This window comes from Hemicordylus capensis, chromosome 3, assembly GCF_027244095.1.
Source record: "Hemicordylus capensis ecotype Gifberg chromosome 3, rHemCap1.1.pri, whole genome shotgun sequence".
NCBI lineage: Eukaryota > Metazoa > Chordata > Lepidosauria > Squamata > Cordylidae > Hemicordylus > Hemicordylus capensis.
The window spans coordinates 227,107,282-227,124,549 of record NC_069659.1 but is presented as its reverse complement, the minus strand read 5'-3'; the positions used below and the strand labels follow the sequence as shown (position 1 = coordinate 227,124,549).

The 17,268-nt window shown below is 43.9% G+C and overlaps 1 protein-coding gene across 2 annotated transcripts in view; it reads left to right on the top strand.

Moving 5' to 3' along the window:
* The window catches only part of JMJD1C (jumonji domain containing 1C), a 236,876-nt gene that overhangs the window by 99,371 nt on the left and 120,237 nt on the right, over nt 1-17,268 (top strand). The window contains exon 1 of one of the 2 annotated variants that reach the window (XM_053309758.1): nt 13,459-13,626. The exons of the other annotated variant lie outside the window; for it this stretch is intronic. The gene's annotated coding sequence lies outside the window, so the exon portion shown is untranslated. Of the gene's footprint in view, nt 1-13,458; nt 13,627-17,268 lie in introns of those variants that run through there. 2 annotated transcript variants of the gene reach the window in all.

The following is a 17,268-nucleotide window of genomic DNA, read 5'->3' as shown; positions in this document are numbered from 1 at the left end:
GCCACTCTCTAGTTCTTTTCCTGTCTTGCTCAGGGCAGCAACTTCACCTAGAGAGCTTAGCATTTTTTGCTTAGCGGATCTGAGGCATAACTCCTTTTTTCATTCTATTTCCTGTTTCTCCGCCCCCTTCCACCAGATTCCCCCCACCCCCCAGATTGTGCAAGAGTGGGAAGGGATCTGTGCTGATTCGGTTGCTAAAATTATTGCTCAAAAATTTTTCTTTTTCAGTTTTATTTGGCTAAATTGGGCTCCTTCCTCAAAGTTTGTTCTGTAACTCCCCTCCGCCACTGAGTTCCTTAAAATGGACCCCTCTCACACAGGCTGCTTAAACACAAGAGGCGAGCCTTGTGTTCACAGTCCCCAGCACCCCAACCCCTTCCCCTCAAGCAGCCTTCTCTGCCAGTTCTCTCCAACCCCCCTCAGCCCCAGAAGCCCCCATTGTTCCAATACATCCCACACCTCCTGTGGTACTAGTGTTGCCGGCATCTTGTTGATCATCCTCATGGGTCTGACCATGAATCAGACCCAGACATCCCCAAGAAGGAGGAGGGAGAACCTTCTGAGGAAGAGACCCTCACCCAGAGACCCGCCCATCTCCTTGCCTTTTCCTAGCTGCAGATTTTGAGGTCCTACTGGCTAAGGCCCAAGCGCACTATCAAAGATGTTACCATGGTGAGTTACACCCAGGACCCCTCTTCCGTAAGCCAAGAAGTTTTTTCTGTCTTGTCCACCCCTAAACCAGGTCTCCCCTTTGCATCCATGTTCAAAGACATCATGATGGCGGAGTGGCAGAGGCCAGTATCTTCCAAATCTGTGAGGGTGTATCCCAAAATAATGTATGCTTTACCACAGGAAGTTCAGTCGCTTCTCACTTTTCTGATGTTAGATGCTACAGTGGCTCAGCTGGCTCAGCCCTGAGGGCCAAGAGCAACTTAAAGCCACAGAGGACAAAAAATGCAACAGCCTTCTCAAAAAGGCGCACAAAGCAATAACTGCCATCATTGGAGTAGCCACCGCCAACTCAATCTTTGCCCGAGCTTCTATACTGTGGGCAAAAGGAGCTTGTACAGTTGGTACCACCCGAGAATGTAAAGCTCTGGCAGGGCATCAACAAGATGGTGAAGGCGGCCACCTTTATGACTGACTTCATCCTGGACTGCATCCAGCGAGTGTCTAGAACAATGATTTATGAGTGGCAGTTAGGCGCTGTTAGTGGCTGAAAAATTGGTCTGTAGACACAAAATCCAGGCTGGTGCTGGCATCAACTCCTTTTCCAGGAAAGAAGCTTTTGGGGGAATCCCTGGACCCGATCCTGGTAGAAACCCACGATAAGGAGGCTCCCCTTCATCTCACAGGGTTACGAAAATACCTAGTTGGCCTTCATCCCATTCCATTTGCTCCTCTAGATCAATCTACGAAACTCCATCTCACTAGAACAGGGACTTCCATACTCCTTCCTTCAAGCCACCAGGCAGGCCCCAATGGAGACAATGAAACAGAGCTGCCCCTTGCACCTAGAACAATAAGCCATTCAATCCTTCCAATCAGTCCTCCAGGAAACAATGATTTGGCCCTGGTTGGGGCCAGATTCTTCTTGTTCTTCTCAGCTTGGAACCTCATCACACAGGATCAATGGGTTCTACGGATGTTCTCAGAAGGGTACACCATAGACTTTACAGCCCTCCCACCCCAACACTACATTGTCACCCCCAGATCTCGGAATCCCCACAAATGGATCAGGATTACTCAAGCAGGGCTTCACCTAGTTCAGATCCAGGACATAGAATTGTTTCCATTGACCAACGCATGCTCAGGCATGTATTCTGTTCTCTTCTTGGTTCCCAAGAAAGATGGCTCATTGAGGGCAGTCCTAGATCTGAAATGCCTGAACAAGTGCATCAACAAGCACAAGCTGAGGATGGAGTTGCTCAGGACCATCAAAGCAGCACTCCGTCACGACGACTATCTCTCGTCAATAGACCTATCGGAAGTATATGTACACATCTCCATCCGTCCCACAGAAAGTTTCTCCGATTCTGCTACGACGGACAGCACTAACAATATCATGCCCTTCCCTTCGGCCTGTCTTCCGCTCGACCGGTTTTTACAAAGATTCGTGTCTCGCTATTTGTCCAACTCCTGCTTCCAGCTACATCCCTACCTGGACAAGGTCCTGATCCAATCTCCCTCTTTCCTCCATGCCCAACAGGACCTGAGGACCATCATTCAGTGCTTCAACCAACATGGCTTCCTGATCAACAAAGCAAAGAGTCACTTATGACCTTCCAAGGTCTTTCTACATTTGGGCACTGTCTTAGACAACAACCAAGCCTTGATGTTTCTCACCTCAGAGAGGAGGGAAAACATGGATTCTTTGATCCATCCTCTGCTACATCGCTCCTCTGCAGACCTGATGTTATTATCCCTGGTTGGTTGGTTGGTTGGTTGGTTGGTTGGTTGGTTATTTTATTGCAGCCGTAGGCCAAACAGAAACAAAAGTGACAATAACACAACCATTCAGAATTACAGTAATTAGAGTAAATATAATGATACATATACAGATAAACTAAAACTAGCATAAAATCAAACTTATAAAAGACCATGGCGGGATGTCTGTCTCATTGCCCCATAAATAAATTTGGCTACCACTTTGGTGACTTCATCGTTAGTATCAGCCAAGCAGTAGTTAAGATAGAAGGAATCAAGCCTACTAGGGAATTGCTCTAGTAATTGATACAGTAATTCACTCCTAGAATCACAATAAAGGGAGCAGTATAGAAGAGCATGAGTTACTGTTTCCAGGCTACCCTCCCTACAGGGACATAACCCCAAAACAAGAGGTTATTTAGAGAACCTCCTTTGTACTATGCCAGGCCCTTGGGTCCATGATTTTCTGCTTGGAGTGCACCCCCTGGCTGAGGGGGCAGTCCTGTCCCTTGCAATGGCTCATCCTTTGACTTCAGGACATGATACTGACCCACACAATGAGCGTGCTCCTGCCGAAGAAAGTCAAACACCTGTTGTGGTGGAGGCTCTCCCAGGTGACGACCAAGGACCTCCCCTTTTCAGAACCACAACAAATAGTCATCACAACGGATGCTCACCCGATGGGCTGGGGTGCCCATTGCTCCAACCAGTTTGCCCAAGGGCAATGGTCCCACAACATCAACTGACTAGAACTATGAGTAGCACACCTAGCCATCATACGATTTCTCCCTTTCATCGCAGGTCAGTACATCCTCATCCGGACTGACAATGTGACCACAAAGTCACACTTAAACCATCAGGGCACTACCAGGTCCAGATCACTCATGAAGGAAACAGGCCTTCTCTTTCAGTGGGTGGAGATCCACATTGCCTCCATCTCGGCAGAATATCTCCAACGAGTAGCCAGTGTCCAGGCAGACTGGCTCAGTAGTCAAGCGGTAGATTCAGCAGTGTGGTCTCTCCACCAGGACGTCTTTCTATATCTAACCTTGATCCTTGAGACTCCACAGGTGGACCTTTTCGCCTCTCCAATCAACCATAGTCTCTCTCACTGCTTTTCCCATTTCCAGGCCAGAGGGGCAGAAGTGATAGATGCACTCAAAATCAACTGGCCCCCCAGGCTCCTCTATGCATTTTCTCTGACAGCCATCATTCTCAAAGTGATAAAGAAGATGCCTATGGAAGGAGCAGAGCTTATTCTGGTAGCTCCCCACTGGCTACGTTGGCCATGGTTTTCGGATCTGGCGTCCCTAGCCACTCGTCTACTGCTCTTCCTCCCTCTGCATCCGGACCTTCTGTCCCAAGGGCCAATACTTCATCCCAATCCCGACTGGTGCAGACTCTGCGCCTGAAGGTTGAGCGTAAGACATTAGCATGCAAGGGGTTTTCCAGAGCCATCCAGGATACCATCCTGGTATCCTGCCGATCCTTGACCAATAGACTCTATCAGGCGACTTGGACAGTTTTCTTGTACTGGGCAAGGAGGAAACAAGTCAGCTCTCTCAAGGCAGGAGTACCAGAAGTCTTAGCATTTCTCAAGCAGGCATTGGCCTGAAACTAAGCCCCAGTGCCCTGGAATGTCAAGCCTCGGCCTTAGCATCAGTCCTCCATCTGTCTGTACAGGGGTCAAAGAACCTTCACCCTCACACATCCAGGTTCCTCTGAGGTGTGTCGAACAAAGCATCTACACCTATCCACCGGTTTCCTTCATGGAACTTGAACAAAGTCCGCAACGCTCTAACCAGAGCCCCCTTTGAACCACTCTCCTTGACCCCCTTAAAATTTTATCGTACAAAACCCTATTCCTGGTGTCCGATACCTCGGCCCACAGGGTTTTGGAGTTAGCAACACTATCATCACAGGAAGAACTGTGCACATTGGTACCAGATGCTACTGTCCTTACGGTCGACTCTACTTTCCTACCCAAGGTGAACTCCACCTTCCACAAAGTCCAGGACATGATTCTACTGTCATTCTGCCCCTCCCCCTCTCACCTCAGGGAAAAGACATGGCATACCCTGGATGTCTGGAAGGCCCTATGGACATACCTCTGACGTACCAAACCTCTCCATCAGTCTGACTCCCTGTTCATCTCCTTCCACTCCTCACAGGGATTCAAAGCCTCAAAGGTGGTTCTGGCATCCTGGCGCTGCAAGTGCATTGTCCTCGCCTACGAAACATCTAACCTCCCAGTACCTGGCAACATCATGGCTACTTTCTCTGCCCAGACACCTCTTGCAGACATTTGCAGAGTAGCCACTTGGTCTTCCACTACACCTTTTATTAAACACTATAAAATCTCCTTTCTGACATCTCAGGCTACCTTCGGATGCACGGTCCTATCACAGGTGGTCTGAGGACGTCTGTTTCCTTCCAACAGTCTCAGCTTGGACACATCCCACTCTTGAGGATGGACTATGATCTCTGGGGGGAAAGAAACATTGGTTCTTACTGTGAAGGGTTCTTTTCCCCAGGGATCATAGTCCATCCAGTTCTCCCTTGGATGTATATAGTTCCAGTTTAATACAAGGGATGGGAGTTCACCACTGGGTGATCACAGCTCCCAGGGCATTCATTTATAGGGAAGCCTCCTTTGTCTCAGTTGAATTTGGTTTGCTATTTTTCCTTAACATGTGTATTATATCTCTGTTGTGTTACTGATCTCGGCTTCTCAGCCTATGTGCCTCTCTAGATCCTGTTGTTGCTGATATGCTCTCTTTGCAATTAATGTCAAGGAACTGGTGAGTGGCGCCCTCGGGCGCCGGAAGCTAGCAAAAATCAAAACTACTACTGGTCTGCTCTGAGCATGCCTGAAATACAACCCATGGACTACAATCCCTTTGAAAAAGAACCCTTTACTGTAAGCACTAATGTTCCTTTCTCAGATAAGTAACTGGTATATATTATGCAGTCACATGCACTCTTTATTTTTTTTAAAAAAATTGCTTATTTTTTGCTCATATTTTCTTGCAGTAATAGGTTGATTACTGTAAAAACATTGGTATAAATTACTGGAGTAGAACTTTTTAACCCAGCCAGATCTACATTTGGGTAGCAGAGATTTATGGGTTTGAGCTGGCATAGCTAGCTGTACAGATATGTAAGTGCATATCTGGCATTTTCTTAGTATTAGCCATAGATAGGGCAGGCAAGATTACATCTGCACTAGGCAAGAGCTTGTGGGATTCCTCTTTCCCTCTCATGCAGCAATCTTCTCCCACACCTAACACTTACACCAGCCTGAAATATGATTAAAGTGTATGCCAGCACCAATGTTTACTGCTGTTATGCAAATGTGGGCTTTTCCTCCCAGCCAGGATTTGCAAGCAGCTTTAAACACTAGTGGCAAATTCTGGTTTGGTACAAATCTTAATTAGTGCTGGTGTAACCCTTTAGCCCTAGGGAATTTGCACAGAGACCGAGAGGGGCTGGTGTGGGGCCAAAGGACAATGCATTGGCCTATTTCCAATCCCTTAATCATAGTTAAGATGTGGATAATGCTATACAGAGGCGTATCTAGGGAAAACAGCGCCTAGGGCAAACACTGAAATTGCGCCCCCTGTCCAAGCATCTGACACCCATCTTTGAGATAACTTTACTATAATATCAGCTGAAAAATACAAGTCAGGCTCGTTAATCTTTTAATCTTTCAAAAACTATTTTAGCAGTGGACTTAGCCAGACCAAAAAATGCTGGAAAACTACAAATTTCAGTATGCTGGGGCTCATGAAATACCCAAATACTATGTGGAGGTGTACTTGGAAAACTAAACAGAAGTGCCTGTCTAATTCTCTACTATGTATTGTAGCCTCACCATTACATAAGTTTTAAAAATAAATGGAGAATTTGACTTTTCCAAGATACTCTGTAAATAATTAAAGGATATGCAGAGTAAACTGTGTCACTGCTTGGAATATATTCTAGTCTTTCAGAAAGACAGTTAAAATGAGAGAAAGAGAGCAAGAAACTCCCAGTGGGCCTTAATATTAAGGATTTCACACTGATTCAAAGACAAATTCACCATTAATAGCCATATTATTAAGACATCACATTTAACTCACTTATCACAAGAAGCAAAGTAAGAGCAAATGAATTCAATCCTAGCTCATAAGCATCAGTTCAGTATTCACAAGCCCTGATTCTCTGTACATAGTGCCAATCTGAATATGTGTACAGTGACATATTATATATTATTATTATTTTACCTGTAGCCCCTTCGGGGGGCTTCCTAAAGGCTGGGGGGTTTGCAAAGGTTCCTCCCCCCCCCACTGGCCTCTAGGGCCTCGCAGGGACCATTTGAGCATGTGCAGTGGCCATTTAAAAAAATCTTTTTTTAAAAAAGGCCACTGAAAACAAAATGGCCACCGCGCATGCTCAAATGGCCTCTGCAAAGCCTGGCATGACCTAGGGCCTCTCAGAGGCCTTTTGAGCATGCACGGTGGCCATTTTGTTTTTGGCAGCCTTTAAAAAAAAATTAATACTACAAAATGGCGCCCCCCTTCAAGTGGCGCCCAGGGTACGTGCCCTGCCTGCCCTACCCCTAGATACGTCCCTGATGCTATATCTTCACCAACCTTGCCAGGATCTTCTCGGACAACACCATTAAAATATTGAAGTGCTTGCTTTACCTTTGGTAACCTCTTAAATTGCTGTAGTTTTACGCACCAAGAAGTTAATCAGTGGTTAAAGTAAATGGGAAGTGAGTGAAGCCTCTGGATAATAAGGGAATCTTTACTTCCTTGGTTTATCTCTGAATATGCGTATGCAGTATATGGCATGGATAGCAAGCAGTGTATCTAAAACATCCTGGAATCCCCTGCTGTGCAAAATTTGGGTGGTTGATTTAGAAGAAGAACTTGATGCAATAGCTCTGATCATATGAATGAGTCCCTTGAGCTTGAAACATAACCTATATTTTTAGTAGTATTATTACAACAGTTACCAGTGTTCTGTGTTGAATGGTGTTAATAAAGCTTGAGCTTCAGTAAGTCTTGATGGTGTTTGAATATGTTTGTCTTGGCATTATAGATAAATAAACTGCTTTGCCTCAGGTATTCTGTGCACTAGTGAGAATCAGGTATTATCCGAAAACACTTGATTATTGTGCCTCATCACAGTAGTGACTGCAACATTCTGCATTATTGGTCCTATTTGGAAGCAATGGGAGAGAAACAAACCAACATTATGTAGTAGAAGCGGTAGAATTATATGAGAGAGAGAGAGAGAGAGATAGCACTTAAGTGCTCAAATTTTTTGTCATACTTGAATCAACCATGGAAAATAGGCCCCTATTACTATTCCTGAGTTATAAGGGTCTGATCCAAGACTGTAGCTTACTGAGGGTCACCCAGTGAGATCATGACTGGGGCTTGGGGTTTCCAGTTAATAGTTCATGTTTTAATTACTCTATTACATCAAACCCACGTTTTATGTGAGTTAAAGGAAGCATGAATGGCAGTAAGCATGAATTGTCCTCTTTGCTAAGCAGGGTCCACCTTGGTTTGCATTTGGATGGATGACTACATGTGAGTGCTGTAAGATATTCCCCTTAGGGGATGGTTTAGCATGAGGGTTGAGATGCTTTTTATCTTAACTGTGCGCGCACACTGCACACGTGCGTGCACGCGCACGCACACACACACACTGCAGCCATTCTCTCTCTCTCTCTCTCTCTCTCTCTCTCTCTCTCTCTCTCACACACACACACACACACACACACACACACACACACACACACACCCCACCCATATGCATGTGCACAACAACCATTCCCCCCAACACACACCGGAGAGAGACACACTCTGCAGCCTAGAGGAGCCCTTCGCAGTCAAGTGAATGGAGCTCATCTCCTCGCCCCCTTCCACCTCCTACTTATACCTAGCAGCACAGAGTAGCATGCCAGTTTTGATTGGAGGTTGGGATGAAATGCACATGGTTTTGAAGAGCCAATGACCATGGAGTAACCAATGACCAGAGTTGAACAGCACTTTTCCTAAGTCATATTAAAAGGTACTCGCTGACTGGGCGCATAGCATCTGTGCCCCTAGTTCTCTCTGACTGTCCCACCCCCCACCTTTAGCCCCTTCTCCCTAACGCTTCCCCCAGGCATCTCTGATGCCCGCCTGGCCTGTTTCTCCTGCTCCCCACCTGCAGTTTCGGGCCAGCTTGCTGGCCCTTTCACTCCTGCCGCTGCCGCCTCCTCTTCCTGGCGGCCTAGCCGTCTCCTGACCCTGGTGGCTGTGCAGGGCCCGCCACTGCCTACTCGCTGTGGCTGGTCCCGCCGCCTGCCACCATTTCCCCCAGCAGCAGCTCAACGGCTTCCTGAGTCCTGCTGCGCATGAGCCTCCACCGCCCAGCCAATCTGCTGGGTGCCGGGACACTTTCCACGCATCAGGACGGGCACGTCTACGAGGATTAAATATATAGATAGCTACAGTGGGGAAAGAAAAGAAGAGGGCAGGGAAGGAAACTGAAGGGCTGTGCTCTCAAGGTTTGGACAGGGAAGGAGCTGATCACCATACTGGTTGTGGGCAATGCTGTTGGCACTGCAGCTTCAAAAGTCCTACTGCACAGACTTCTCTAGCAGTAAAGATGCATTTTTCAGTCTCTTAAGAGGAATTTACAAAAGGCACTTTTCTGGCATCCTCTCTAATAAAACGCTTGGTGTCCGTCCGTGGACGGACACCAAGCGTGCGTTTGTGCCTCGCCTGTTCTGGGCATGCGCTAGGAGAGTTTGTGCCTCGCCTGTTCTGGGCATGCGCTAGGAGACACGACCGCCAGCACCCGGCGGCCATCTTGGGCAGCCAGAAGCGGCCTCCCCGAAGAAGCCGGGTAAGCGCCGGTGGGGGACACTGGCCGAGGTGGCGGCGAAGCCGCCGCCTCAGCCAGAGGACGCGGTGCGGCCAAGGCAGCGGCGGAGCCATGGCCACGGCCTGGTGCCGCCGCCAAAGCCGGGCGGCTGGGAGTCCTTGGGACCCTTGCCCGGCTGGGGAGACCGGCCGGGAATGTGAGGCAGGGGCGGCCCGGACCAGACCGGCAGCGGCGCCCCCAGAGTCCGCCCGGCCGCTAATTTGCCCTTCCCTTCCTAGCGCCCGTTATTCAACGGGCTAAAATTTACTTGTGCAGTATAAAAGCTGAAACTACATAAACTGCAAAAAACTACAAAATTATTTAAATACCACTTTCTCAGTCTGAAAGAATATTGCCAGCCCTTTAAACCACTGTTCAAAAGAGGAAAACTGCTTTAAGCCATTTTTCAACGCATCTTCACCAAATTTGCAGGGAAGGTATTCCTTGTCACCTAGTGAATGTGTGTGGCTGTCCAGACAGATTGGACAAATAATTTTGATTTTATAAGCAATAGAAAGTTCAGGTTTTTAAAAGTGGTGGAATGTTGAAACTACCCTCCATCTTAACTGTACTGGCACAACTGTGCCAGTATAATACACATTGAAAATCCTGCATCTGTTTCCTGATGTATGAGAATGAAAACAACCATCTCACGTTGGCTGAGTCATTCCTTCTTACAGAATGCCCCCATCGTCATGCCTGAGTGTGGAATATACGGCGCAAAAGGTGATCGGGGCATCTATTTATTAATGATGACATCACCTCTTAGAGGGTGGGAGTCTTGAAAGTATATCTTGTTAAGCAAATGTGTTGGGCTTTATTTTCAGTTCCTTCCTTCCTTCCTTCCTTCCTTGAATGAGTCTCTTTCCACTTGTTGGGAGTAGGAAAGGTTTCCACAAATTTTGCTGGCTCTTTTGGTTTTGAGAAAAACATTTATCCTCAAAGGTCTCTAGTTATATCTTAGTTCTGAACAAGCTCCATATAGGGAATACTAATTTGATTCCATTAACCCCATTTGCATAGCTCTGCTGCAGCTCACTTAATCTCTTCTTAAGACACAGAGTAATTCTTCTCTGACATCTCTGAGTTTGATTACTGTATTCAGCTAGAAGGTAAAACAGCTTCATTCTGCCACAGGATAGGATTGTATTTATCATACATGTTCGCTTGATTTGAACCTGTTTGGATTCATTTTGAAGCTTCTTTACTTTCACATGTAATGTTATAGTACTCTCCTTTGCCTTAAGCAGTCTTTTAGGAAAAGCCATTTCTCCCAGACCCCTTGTCCCAGATACCCACTAGATGTTGTTACTTTCCCCCTTTAAAATGTTCTTAAAAGTCCATTGTGCTTCATTATTGACTGATCTTGGCTATTGTGTCACAATTGCTTTCATTTTGATGACCTTCCACTTTACACAATTAGTTCTTTGCTATCTGAGAACCAAATCTAAAATAGCTTTATTTCCAACTAGGTGCCATCTTTTGGTGCAACAAATTGTGTCCAAGATTTTCCAGGAATGTGCCTAACAATTGTTGCTTAGCCATATTGCTTCCTTCCTCAGCAGAGAGATTGGATAACTGAAAAACAATCAGATCTTGTTCTTTGGATGCTTCTTTAGGTTGAGCAAATAGTTTCAACATCATCTCTTCTTCTCTCTTGTCCCTACTCACTTGAAAGTTAAGAGTAGACATCCACCACTATTCTTTTGTATTTGTGTAGCATACAGAGTCACTCAGTGAAGCATTTCTTACATCTTTCCTAATTTTGAAGCACATGTCAGTACATATAGAGCAGCACCTCCTCTGCTCTTCCCTTGATTTTTTTCTTCTGAACAGCCTTATCTTCCTAGATGTGTGTGTTGTGGGCATCATCACATGATGTTTTAGTAATACCAGTTGGTCTAAAGGATTTATTTTCCATGCAACATAAAATGTTCTATTATTTAATAGAAAAATATGCCAAGAAAGCAAATTGATCTCATTTATTCATCTATATCATTTTTGTGTTTGTCTACAAATATTTAAAATAGTAATTACCTTAAAAGTACTGTAGTCTAATAATAGTTGTGTGCAGCTGCATGCTGCTCAAAATGGGTGTGTCTGTGGATTCATGGTTATAACAGGGAGAGTAGCAGTAACCCAATATCCTTTAAAAAAAAAAATTGGCAGATAAGATGACCACTAGCATACAAAAATATTCTCTTGCTTTATGTTGATTCTCATCATCATTCCAGTGCATCTTAGACCTCATGTCCTTTGGACCCATGCAGTATGACAGCACATACTGTACTATTTTGTATTATTTGTCAAGAAAATAATACAAAATCAATCTGCTGACTACAGGATTTGTTTTTTCTGTAATGCAGAATGTCCTATTTCTTGATTGAAAAGTCTTGAGAATGTTATGCTGGTATTTGGCAATTCAACTTGTTTTCTTATGTTCCTCCTTCCTGCAATGCCAGCATATATTGTAAAGGGCAGGGGTGGAGGTGGGGACACTGCTGTACAGTATTCCAGAAAGAGCTGAATTAAAAATTAGTTATGTCTTTGAAGACTTGGCCCTACAGTTTAATCATTGATTTTCGTTTCTTTGGTTCACCTGCTACTGTCTAAGCGGTATCAAAAGGAAACCAATACAAAGCCACTATATTTTAAGTTGTAGGATACAATGGTTTGTTTACCTTCTGTCCTTTATTAAAGACACAACTCTTTTACCAGCCTTTTAGCTGTTTTGGATTTTATTTGCCAGCTCTCAGTTGTTAGGTTTTTTGGTGGGTTGCTTTTCGGCTTTGGGGGCTATTGACATGACCGAGTGGGCAGGTGGGCGGGATGCAGGTTCCCCCAGATCACTGAACTTTGTTTCTGCAGCACATGAGTTGCGTGCCCATATGACCTGCGCTGCCAGGAGCAGCACGGATCAACAGAGGTCAGGACTCCTTTTTCCAGTCCGTATATTCCACAAGGCACCATCTGATGAGCGCCTTGGGAGATTCCCCCATCAGGACAGGCACTCCTGGTGCATCTCTGTGTCTCCTTGTTCTCCCTGTCTCCTCGGCTAAGAGCTGGGCTTAGGAGTTGGGTTAGGCTGGGTGAGAGAGTATGTCTCACGGTGCTCTACATGAACAGCCTAGGCCAGCCTAGGGATGTTCCCGAACCAGTTAGGCGCCTCATGATGGAAACACCAAGCCAGGTTGGGCAGGTGCACCCAAGCCATTCTAGTGGGGCAGGGATTGATACCTATAAAAAGGAGGAATGCAGGCTGCCCCACCACTAATTTGGGACCGGTGCTGGCATGCAAAAGACCACGGGTGGGTGCTTCCCTGTTCCCAGCAGCCTGTGCTTGCCATCAGCACGCACATGGCCACCGTGCGTGCGTGGCAGCCATGTGCGTGCTGATGCCGTGCACAGGCTGCTGGGAACAGGGAAGCACCCACCCGTGGTCTTTTGCACACCTGCGTCGGTCCCAGATGAATGGTGAGTAAAATTCCCCTATATTAATAAATTGAACAGCATTTTGATACAGTGACTAGTTCTTCCAAGGAGTTCAGAGCATTAATTGGCTGCAGTGCAGTTTAGAGTCCAAGTTTGCCCAAACTACATGCTCTTCATAATGGGACTTGAATAATTTAACTGATTTCATAGTTTAGAAGATGAGACTGTAATTAGAGTCAAAAACTAAACTGCAATGTTGTTTTTGTTGCAGAGTGTAAACGTGCATTTCCCCCCCCCCCCCGGAAGAAGAAAAAAACTGTAGCCTACTGTGTTATGTGATTGCTTTATTTCAATTGTATTCACATTTACCTGAGAGTAAGACTCACAAATCAGTGGGACTTAGTTTTGAATAAACATGCACAGGATCATCTGTAAGTAATTCAGGAAAGTGGAAACCTGAGATCTACATTTTCTGTACAGGGTATTAAACTTGAGCTGTCAGTCTCTCCTCCAGTCTGGCTTTGTCTGTAGTTAAAATTATGACCCACTCTCTGGCTAGCCCAGCCAAATGAGTAATCAGTAATGTGACTCGTGCTGGAAGTGACTCCATCACCACCTGTGACGGGGGATTAGTTACAGTTCACAGAGCACCGCCTCTTCCCTTCTTTCAACATGTCGTAAGCAGAGGGCTAGCTTCTCATTTTGGTGTCTGCTGTGCTGTATGCAGACGAAAAGTATCGTTCCAGACATTTTCTCTTCTATGGATTGCTAGCTGATGGCTCCTTTGTATGTTTGAAGATAGCTTTGTTATATAAGCGACCTTGGCAGAAATTATCGTGACCCAGATCTGGGAACGCTGTAAGTGCTTCAGTTGCAGGATTTCTTCGTCGTTAACACCATACTGCTGATGACAAAGAGAGTTGTAACCTGCTCAGTCGAGGGTGGGGGGGAGGGATGGAGGCGTACTCATTTGTGTAGTTGTTAGGTTACAGGCTGGACTTTGTTTTCTCTGTACTTATCTTTCTATTTGGAAATGTAGTTGAATTGGGCTCTCTTGATTTTAAATTATATAGGAGAGCCTTCGACGAGTCCTCAGGGAGGCAAAACTGAAAATCTATTTGTGTTACTGATGACTTGTGAAAATACAAAATGACTGAAAGGCACTTAGAAGCAAAAAAAAAAAAAAGATTTTGGTTGAAGCTTTATATTTTTAAATCTTGCATTATCTTGATAAAAATGGTTTCTAAGAGTTCTGTAATTAGTGCAGCAGTATGCCCTAATACAGCTTCACGCTTTTTATTAGATATTTGGTATAGAATATAGCACAATTATGCCAAACTTTGTTCCCTATTCCCTCAATTTAACTGTCTGTCTTGATGTTTTTTCAGTTTCTATTTTTTTGGAGGGGGGGCATGATAGGATATTTTCATTCCTTTCTGCTGGTTTTCTCAAGTTCAAATGAGTCTTATTTTGGCTTTTTGCCGGTTTGAGTAATTAAATTATAAAATACTGTAGTAAATATATGAATCCTTTCCAAGATTTACAAAGTATATAATTAGTGAAAGTTCTGAGGATGTTTCTGAAGGGTATTCAGTTCAGAATGATAGAATGCCTCCTGCAATAAAGTTAATATATTTCCTGTTACAGGCAGGAAATTGAAATGGTGTACTGGCATTGTGTGTTGCAAGCTGGGCGGGTGGTGGTGGTTGAGCAGCTGTACTCTGTGTTAAGAACTGTGGCTGATTTATTTTAAAAATGCCTTTCAGGGAAGGATCATCTGGTCTGTTTTTTCTCATGTGAATGGAATTTAGTGGTGCATGGAGACCCAAACAAGACACAGTTGTTCTGAGCCTGCCTTAATATAAAAAGAGGTCATAATAGTTCTGTAGGTGACATCATACTACTGGCGGTTTATTTTAATTCGTGTAATTTGTATGCAATAGTCTTCCCCTTTTTTGTGTAGAAAGTTGTACCTAAATTGTGCTTGCCTTTTTCCTTCTAATGTGGTGGCACTTTACAGTAGGGTTGAAATTAATTAGTTTATTACCAGAATTACCAGGAACACTGTGACTTTGATAATGATTTCCTAAGGCCGTGGAGTTTCCTTGCAGAATGATAGATGTTTAACTCCATATGTGTGCACCTATCAATTGATTCAGTTTGCCCCCACCCCCTCCGGGCCAAGAAAAGCCAGAGAAATGTAAAGTTATAGAGGCTTTTGCTCAGTATAAAGAAAACAATATACTGTACCAGAATTTTTTTGCGTTGACATGGGTCTGTTTCATTTAGCACAGCATACATTGTGAAGAATAAGCATGTGAAGCACTGCTTAAAGCTATTAACTTCTAATGTGGTCCACAATGTTGTGTTTAAATTAGAAAAAAGTTGTGTGTGTTGAAGGGCAGTTAAAGCATGGAACACTGCTCCAGTAGTCAAATTATCATTACATAACTATCCAATTTATCAGTAATCAATCCATTATTATCATTTCTAGTTGAGGGCAATTTATGAAACCTACATAACCATGTACTCTGCTCTGTGCTTTTTGGAGGAAGAGCAGAATATAAAAATAAAACAAAAACTAAAGCAATGTGAGCAAGGTTTGACATAATTATTTGCTAATTATATTTAAACATCCCATAATTTTAATTTCTACTGTAGCCAGTATAACCAGTTGTTTAACATTATTCTCAGAACCTTTTGACCTTTGCAGAGAAAGAAGGGTGAGGGAGGTCAGGTCTTTTAAAGAATGTGTTTTTCGTATTATAAAATGACTTAACTCTTATGGGAAAGGCAAAACCACCTGATTCACTTGTGTAATATTCTCATGTTAAAGGGAACTGAGTGAGTTTGCTTTTTAAAGTTTTTTCTTGTACACTGCCATCCTCCCACACAAAAATATGTTAAATAAAAATAAATAAATAAACAGAAGAAACAACTTATAAATTCAGTGACAGACAGTGATGCAGCTTACCTGAAATACTTTTAAAGCCATTCAAAACAATGATAATTTATATACCGTTAAATACTGTATAATTTTTCTTTGTAGAAAGCAGCAGATGATGGTGAATATTTAATTTTGAAACTCATCTTTAATCATCAGCAGGCTAAAAGCTGTCATTTTTCTTTTTCTTGGAGGAAAAGGAGCACGCGCCTCGATAACTGACTGAGAATCTTCAGTGACAGAGAGAGAGAGAGAGAGAGAGAGATGCTTTATTTCGGTCTTTGACCAACATAAAGTACAACAGATTTAGATACAGTTTAAAAGTTGCACTAACATTGAGTGTTAAAATATTAAACAGCTTAAACTATGGCAGTAAACCAACCCCTTAACTAACCTCAGTAATGTGCTGTTTCTATAATCAAATTATAGTCAACTCACAATGTATTCTATATGCTGCAGCACAATATCTAGCAACATTATACGTAATGCAGAGGTGTAATCAGAGAGCAATAAAGAAAAATAACATTGATCAGCTTATCCTGGCAACGATTAAAATTGGGGAAATAAAAACGTTACGGATATCCCTATAAAACTGACAGGATAGGAGGACATGCCCCATTGTTTCTACTGTCCCCTAACCACAGGGGCACAAACATTCTGGAAGAGGTATTTTCTTGTATCTTCCATCCAGCACTGCTGAGGGCAGTGCACCGCTGCAAGCCAGTGTGAGAAAGCTCTCCTATGTCTAGGGACAAATAGTTGGGTTAGATAAACAGCTGGTGCAGCTATAAACCTTAATCTTTCTGAAATGAGACCAGAGGAAATGGGTTAGAATAGAATATTAACAAAAAACAAAACAGTTCTGCTTTATGAGGTCAGTTTAGTTATGAGGAAGACCTTACAGAGGTTCTAGGGACATGAATGACTGCTAATAACAAAAAGGGAATAGGCAGAAATGAACTTGGAGGTTGTGGGGCAGTGGGCCATACAGTCAGTGGGATGGAGAAGGGAGAGACTAAAGAGGATGGGTGGGTGGTGCTCGAGGTGGCTTGATTTGCATATTTTCACTCTAACTAACCAGCCAGGTCTTGGCTGCAGATCTCTAGTTGTTCTTTAATTGGGACACAAGCTTTCCATTAACAAAATGCTTTAAGAAGATTGCCAAGTTACTCCAGGCAAAAGGGTATATGAATAAAGCAACTACACCATATAAGGCAAACACCTTTGGAATGAAGTCAGCTTCAGGCAATTCAGTTCAGTGTGTACCTAAGATAAAATAGTGGTAGTATAGATTTTGTTTATTCAGTACAGCACTCTAGCCACAATCTTATTCATTTGTGTCCAAAGATTATTTCCAATAAGAACTAGCTTTAACTATCTAAACATGCAAACACTGCCAGTTTTCAGACTCTTCCAAAGAATGAGCTTATAGCTTGGGGAGAAAACCTCTGCCTGTTGTGGATTTTTGCACAACAGACATGATAAAATTAAAGAATAGGATGCCTAATATGCCATTTTCACTTTCCCTTAGCAGCCTTTTTTAAAAGTCTGAATAC